This window comes from Microtus oregoni, unplaced genomic scaffold, assembly GCF_018167655.1.
Source record: "Microtus oregoni isolate MIOR12 unplaced genomic scaffold, Mior012 000016F_ref0000370, whole genome shotgun sequence".
In the NCBI taxonomy this organism is placed as follows: Eukaryota; Metazoa; Chordata; class Mammalia; order Rodentia; family Cricetidae; genus Microtus; species Microtus oregoni.
This window is the reverse complement of record NW_024543075.1, coordinates 40,772,501-40,779,474: the sequence shown is the minus strand read 5'-3', so window position 1 is coordinate 40,779,474 and position 6,974 is coordinate 40,772,501.

The following is a 6,974-nucleotide window of genomic DNA, read 5'->3' as shown; positions in this document are numbered from 1 at the left end:
TCCTCATTGTTGTCAAAGTTCTTTGGGATTATGGTCTGTAGGCTAGTTTTCTTGGCTTTGGAACTGAGAGGAAGGTTGAAGGGGAGAGGGGAGCAGAGAAATATGTAGAGCTCTACAAATTTCAATAAAATAAAATGGCGATGACTAAAGAATCATTTGGAAAAATTTTTATTATTTACTAATCAGAGATTTTATTTTGCTATGTAGATGATAACATATCTATTTTGTAAACATTTCTGAAGGCAAAATTTATTAATAATTTTATGAAAACAAAACCATTACTTTACAATTCTTGGGAAGAATTTTGCTTCTTTCCATTAGCTGGAACAATGGAAATTATAGAATCAGAGTCACTTAGGAAATTATCGACTACAAATAGTAACTTGCAGATAAACATCCCTGAAGATATAACTAAATCAGAGCGAACCGTATGAATTATGATATGTAATTTACAAATGCTACTTTATGCTGAGGGAAAGAATTGAAATTTCTTATAAAAATATTTCCATTACCAATAGTTCTTTAACAGTCTGTGCCATCAAATTTGTCTAGTTTTCAGTTACATGATTTTATATTTTCTCTGAGATTCTTTGGTGAATATGATGATATCATTCTTTTTGATACTGAAAAGTGGTCTTTAATGTGGAATATCATTCTGTGTTAGCCACTTGCTTTCATGCAAACTTATTGATAAAATATTTTTCAGATATCTATGGTATCAATGATATAATTTAAACCATGTGCCCATTTTCAACTTGTTTCAAATTTTAATTTTTCATCTTTTAATATTCTTTAACAATTTTATACATGATTATTCAATTTACATTATTTTATACTGCCCCTCCCCACCAAGTACCCATGTTCTTTAAGGGCAGGTGTAACAGGTATGATGTTTCCTGTTAACATAAAACGTTTGAAGCCAATGTCCCAAGGTTTCTCTGTTTTCTACATAGAGATAAAACAAAAAGGCTGTTAAGGAGTCAATAATGTCAACACATTGATAATTCAAATTTCTCAAGTTTACTAGTACTTTTATCTTTCTTTTTTAATAGTCATGTAAAATATTGATTCTTATCTCATATATTCCCTCTGACCCTAGTTTTCCCTCTCTTCCCCTATGCTCTCACCTCTCTTTCCCAGATTTACTTTACCACCATCTCTCCTCAGGAAAGGCAGGCCTCCCAGGCATATCAATCAAACCCAGTATAATATGATTCTATAAGACTGTGTACACGCTATCAACTTAAAACTAAACTCTGATATCAAGAAGGAGGAAAATGTTACCTTAAGTAGACAAAAGAATCAATGACTAACCTATCTATTAGGAAAAGGCAAATTTTGAAATATGTGTAATATACCAAACCTAAACAGATCAATAATGAGAATCATAGTTCAATATTCAATTAAATTGTAATTTAAAAATTGCAAGAAAAAAATTTGGGTCCAGTGACAAAATTGTGTTCTATCATTTTCATAGCAGAAAATGGGCCCCTAGCACAGGAGATCACTTCCGAGGTATAACTCCAGTAGCACAGACATTAAGGACCTCATTGAATAAATGGGACCTCCTGAGACTGAGAAGCTTCTGTAAAGCAAAGGACACTGTCGCTAAGACACAAAGGCAACCCACTGACTGGGAGAAGATCTTCACCAACCCCGCAACAGACAAAGGTCTGATCTCCAAAATATATAAAGAACTCAAGAAACTAGACCGTAAAAGGCTAATCAACCCAATTATAAAATGGGGCATGGAGCTGAACAGAGAATTCTCAACAGAAGAAGTCCAAATGGCCAAAAGACACTTAAGGTCATTCTCAACTTCCTTAGCGATCAGGGAAATGCAAATCAAGACAACTTTAAGATACCATCTTACACCTGTCAGAATGGCTAAAATAAAAAACACCAAGGATAGCCTTTGCTGGAGAGGTTGTGGAGAAAGGGGTACACTCATCCATTGCTGGTGGGAATGCAAACTTGTGCAACCACTTTGGAAAGCAGTGTGGCGGTTTATCAGGAAATTTGGGATCAACATAACCCTGGACCCAGCAATACCACTCTTGGGAATATACCCAAGAGAGGCCTTATTATACAACAAAAATATATGCTCTACTATGTTCATAGCAGCATTGTTTGTAATAGCCAGAACCTGGAAACAACCTAGATGCCCTTCAATAGAAGAATGGATGAAGAAAGTATGGAATATATACATATTAGAGTACTACTCAGCAGTAAAAAACAAGGGCTTCTTGAATTTTGCATGCAAATGGATGGAAATAGAAAACACTCTCCTGAGTGAGGTAAGCCAGACCCAAAAGTAGGAGCATGGGATGTACTCACTCATATTTGGTTTCTAGCCATAAACAAAGGACATTGAGCCTATAGTTAGTGATCCTAGAGAAGCTAAATAAGGAGAACCCAAAGAAAAACATATAGGCATCCTCCTGAATATTAACCTTCATCAGGCAATGAAAGGAGACAGAGACAAAGACCCACATTGGAGCACCAGACAGAAATCTCAAGGTCCAAATCAGGAGCAGAAGGAGAGAGAGCACAAGCAAGGAACTCAGGACCGCAAGGGGTGCACCCACACACTGAGACAATGGGGATGTTCTATTGGGAACTCACCAAGGCCAGCTGGCCTGGGCCTGAAAAAGCCTGGGATAAAACCGGACTTGCTGAACATAGCAGACAATGAGGACTACTGAGAACTCAAGAACAATGGCAATGGGTTTCTGATCCTACTGCACGTTCTGGCTTTGTAGGGGCCTAGGCAGTTTGGATGCTCACCTTACTAGAACTGGATGGAGGTGGGGGTTCCTTGGACTTTCCACAGGGCAGGGAACCCTGATTGCTCTTCGGGCTGAGGAGGGAGGGGGACTTGACTGGGGGAGGGGGAAGGAAATGGGAGGCGGTGGCAGGGAAGAGACAGAAATCTTTAATAAATAAATAAATTAAAAAAACAAATAAAAAAGAAAAAAAAGAAAATGGGCCCCTATGAAAGCCCCAATTCTCACCTCTACTGCCAAGTCTATTGCTAATTTGCAACTTTATTGCCATGTACTATTGCTGTCATACATTCATGAAGTTTCACCCCTACTGACTGATATTCATGATACAGAAGTGTACTCACTGTTTTGCTGAAGGAGAAAGATAGTCATCAATAACCCAGCTGTAACTTAAGGACAACAGGGTCCCACTTGCAAAATGGACTGATGTAATAGTGGTACAAGCACTGTGGCAATAATCCGCCACTTTTGATTGGATTTAAGGCCACTCCAGGAGATAGACACCATTACTGATACTGCTCACATGAAGAAGAAACTCTGTGGATAGGTCATGCATGGGCTATGAGAAAACCTGTGACTATTATTCTGCTACATGGATACAGTGAACAAAATTACTTTTGATGACAGACTACTACACAAAGAGATCAATGTCTCAAACAACCCACACAGTGAACCCTGATTTTGTGGGAGACGGAATTAACACAGACATTCGCAAACAATGTAGAGGGTGTGTGAGGTTTTGTGATACTCAGTCCATGTATGAAGGGTTCATGAAAACTTTCCCTCAAGTTTCAGGGAGCTAGTCAGAAGAGGATGCAGAAAGATACTAAGGGCCAGAGGTATAGATGATTCCAAGCAAACAAGGAAACTGATGAACATGAACCCACAGAGACTGCAGCAATGCATACAAGCATATACAGGTTCAAGTCAGATGGGAGTCCGCTCATTGAAAAAGGTAAGTGAAAATAGGGTTCCATCCCCAAGCAAGGACACATCTGTAATCATTTCCTGCTGTCAAAGGAAGAAATAGTTTCTTTCAATGGATTTTCACTATGTATCTTAACCACTCCTCTTGGCAGCACTATGTACGGGAAACATCGACAAACATAAAATAAACTCAATAAAAATGTGGCAAACTGTGGGTTCTTTTACTTTGTGGGTGGAACTTTTTATAGGTCTTAACTGCTTATTTTATCTTTTGATTTTTTAATAGAAAGAGTGTATGACTCTAGTATAACTCTAGATGGGAGGGGAAGAAGGGAGGGTTCAGGGGGAATTGTGTAACGGGAAATATGATAAAAGTACATTGTATAGGAGATTTTCGATGATGAACTGTCAATAAAATGAACAACTAGCATGAATGTATTCATGTATGGAGTCTACCCGACTTTTAAGAAGAGTTAACACTAATATTGATCCAATTATTCAATAAGGAGAAAGGAAAGAGACCCTTTCCAACATGTTCTACACAGCATGCAGGAGCCTACAACAGACATGATGACTTGAGCTTTCCTCCCTTTATATCACATAATCAAACAAAAAAAAAGCACTGACTTTGACCCACAAGTTTTCCTCTTACATATATATGTGTGCGTGCTGTGGCACAGAAAGATTAATACACACACATGAAAATAAATAAATAAAACAAAATATCTTTAAATGTATAATAAACAGAAAATGTAAATAAATCAACAGTTTATGTACAATCCTTATTGAGAGAAATCCAAATTTTCCAGCAAGTTCAATAACGCATGAAGAAGGCCATGTTCATGTTCAAACTGAGTTCATTACTCAAGAACAGAGAGGCAATTCTAACAAAAAAATTGACAAATCATATGAAGAAGATAGAGGTTAAAAAACCCATAGCTTCCATAATGAAATTTAAGTATTTTCCCAAAAAGTAACTGCGGCAAATAAAGATGACTTTATTATGTGTGACATGTGACTCTCAAAATGTAAATTTTGAGGGAACATAAGACAGGCTACTGAGGACATGGAAGAGGACTTTAGTCAACCTAGAATGGTCCACAGTGTTCTGGGAAGAGGCCTGCATTTCACAGCAAGCACAGACTCTAGACGAAAGAGTGATGAACAGAGTACTAGGTGGCTCAGAAACCAGACATGGGCTACTGATTAGCCTGGTAGTAGAAAAAAAGTCGAGTGGCCTATTCCCCACTCAAAAGAGGTTTTGACAAACAGAGATAACATTTTGGCTCCCATAAAAGCAAAATGGTCCTGGAAGAAAGCAGTCAATCAGGCTGTACCTGGATTTTCTCGAGTAGATCGAATATGCCCCCTAAAATTCGCAGCTTCATACACTGTGTGAACTAGTCCTCAACCTGGATACATTTTGTACATTTCCTCAGTATTCCTGTGCAACCTGCAGCTAGTTCTTTTCTCTAAAGTCTCTCAAGTTCATCTTTTTGTAAATACTTTCTATGATCAGTTTCCTTACTAATATCCTGATACCAGAATTCTATTTGCCTACAGACTGATTTATTGTCTCCATGGATCTATCTCATCTTCAAAGTTCAATTCTAGTTAGTACTGTAGTATATACCTTCATCCCAACACTCAGGAGGTGGCAGCAATAAGATCCTAAGATTGAGGATGCTCTTGGGATACTGACCTACTATGTGTTCTCTTGCTGATTGACATCATGACGAAAACAATGTGGGGAAGAAAGAGTTTATTTGGCTTACATGTTCTGATCAATGTCTGTCACTCAGGGAAGTTTTATCATAACTCAAACAGGAGCTGAGGCAGAAAAGAGCAAATTTGGCTACTGCCTTGCTCTTTAGGGATTACTCAACTTTGTTATACAACTAAGGACTGTCTTGAAGGAGTGGAGTCTCTCACAGTGGACTGGGATCTCCCATATTAGAAATGAAAATGTGTCCTTTAACTGGTCATCCACTGCAAAGACACAAGCCTACTTTCAGATGCTCAGCACATTAACCCTCTTTGTTAGTGAGCCACCTTCCTAGGAAAAAGCATGGAATAGGAGGAGTTTATGTTGGGTGAGTGAGTCCAGATCAAGAAAGAGAAATGCTGAAAGTTCTTTACATATACTGTTCTTAGCTTCCATTCTTCAGATGCGAGTAAAAACATGGAGGTGAAGAGCTACCTAGCAAGACTGGATAATTTGTTATTCTTTTTTTCTTTTTTTGGTTTTTTGAGACAGGGTTTCTCTGTAGCTTTGGAGCATGTCCTGGAACTCCCTTTGTAGACCAGGCTGGACTCGAACTCACAGAGATCCGCCTGCCTCTGCCTCCCGAGTGCTGGGATTAAAGGCATGCGCCACCATCGCTCTGCCAACATCTCATCTTTGAAATGCTATTCACGTAGACTTGTGGTATATACCTTTATCCTAGCACTCAGGAGGTGGCAGCAATAAGATCCTAAGACTGAGGATGCTCTTGGGACACTGACCTACTATGTTTTCTAATGCTGATAGACATCATGACAAAAACAGTATGGGGAAGAAATAATTTATATGTTCTGATCAATGTCTGTCACTTAGGGAAGTTTGGGCATGAACTCAAGCAGGAGCTGAGGCAGAAAACAGACAAATCTGGCTACTGTCTTGCTCTTCATGCATTGCTCAGTTGACTTATACTACTTCAGACCAATATGAAGGGGTTAAGTCACCCAGGGTGTTGGAGTTTCCCAAATGATTCAACAAGAAAATGAGTCCTGTGACTGGTCACCAACTTCAAATTTGCAAGCCTACTTTCAGATTCTCAACATATTGACATTTTTGTTAGTGAGCCATCTTCCTAGGAAATTGCATAGACTGGGAATAGATTATAATGATCCAGAGAGACAAATGCTGAAAGTTCTTTGCATAGACTGTTCTTAGCTTCTGTTCATCAGTTGTGAGTATTAAACATTGAAGAAGAGACGGGAGAAGCTACCTGGGGTGGCTGTATAATTTGATCTATATGTGTAAGTAAGATTTTGCTATAGTGGTAGGGATATTTAGTAGGAGCTGAATCCAAACTATGTATGTATTTGTAGGGCTTTGGATGTGTGGGTGGACATATGTGGTAGTTGTTAACACAGCCATGTTTTTTTTAGAAGCACTTAGCATTTTATTTTTTTGAATTAAAAATTTCTGCCTCCTCCCACCTCCCTTTTCCCTCCCCCTCCCCCAGTCCCCCCACCCCACTTCCCTCCCCCTCCCCC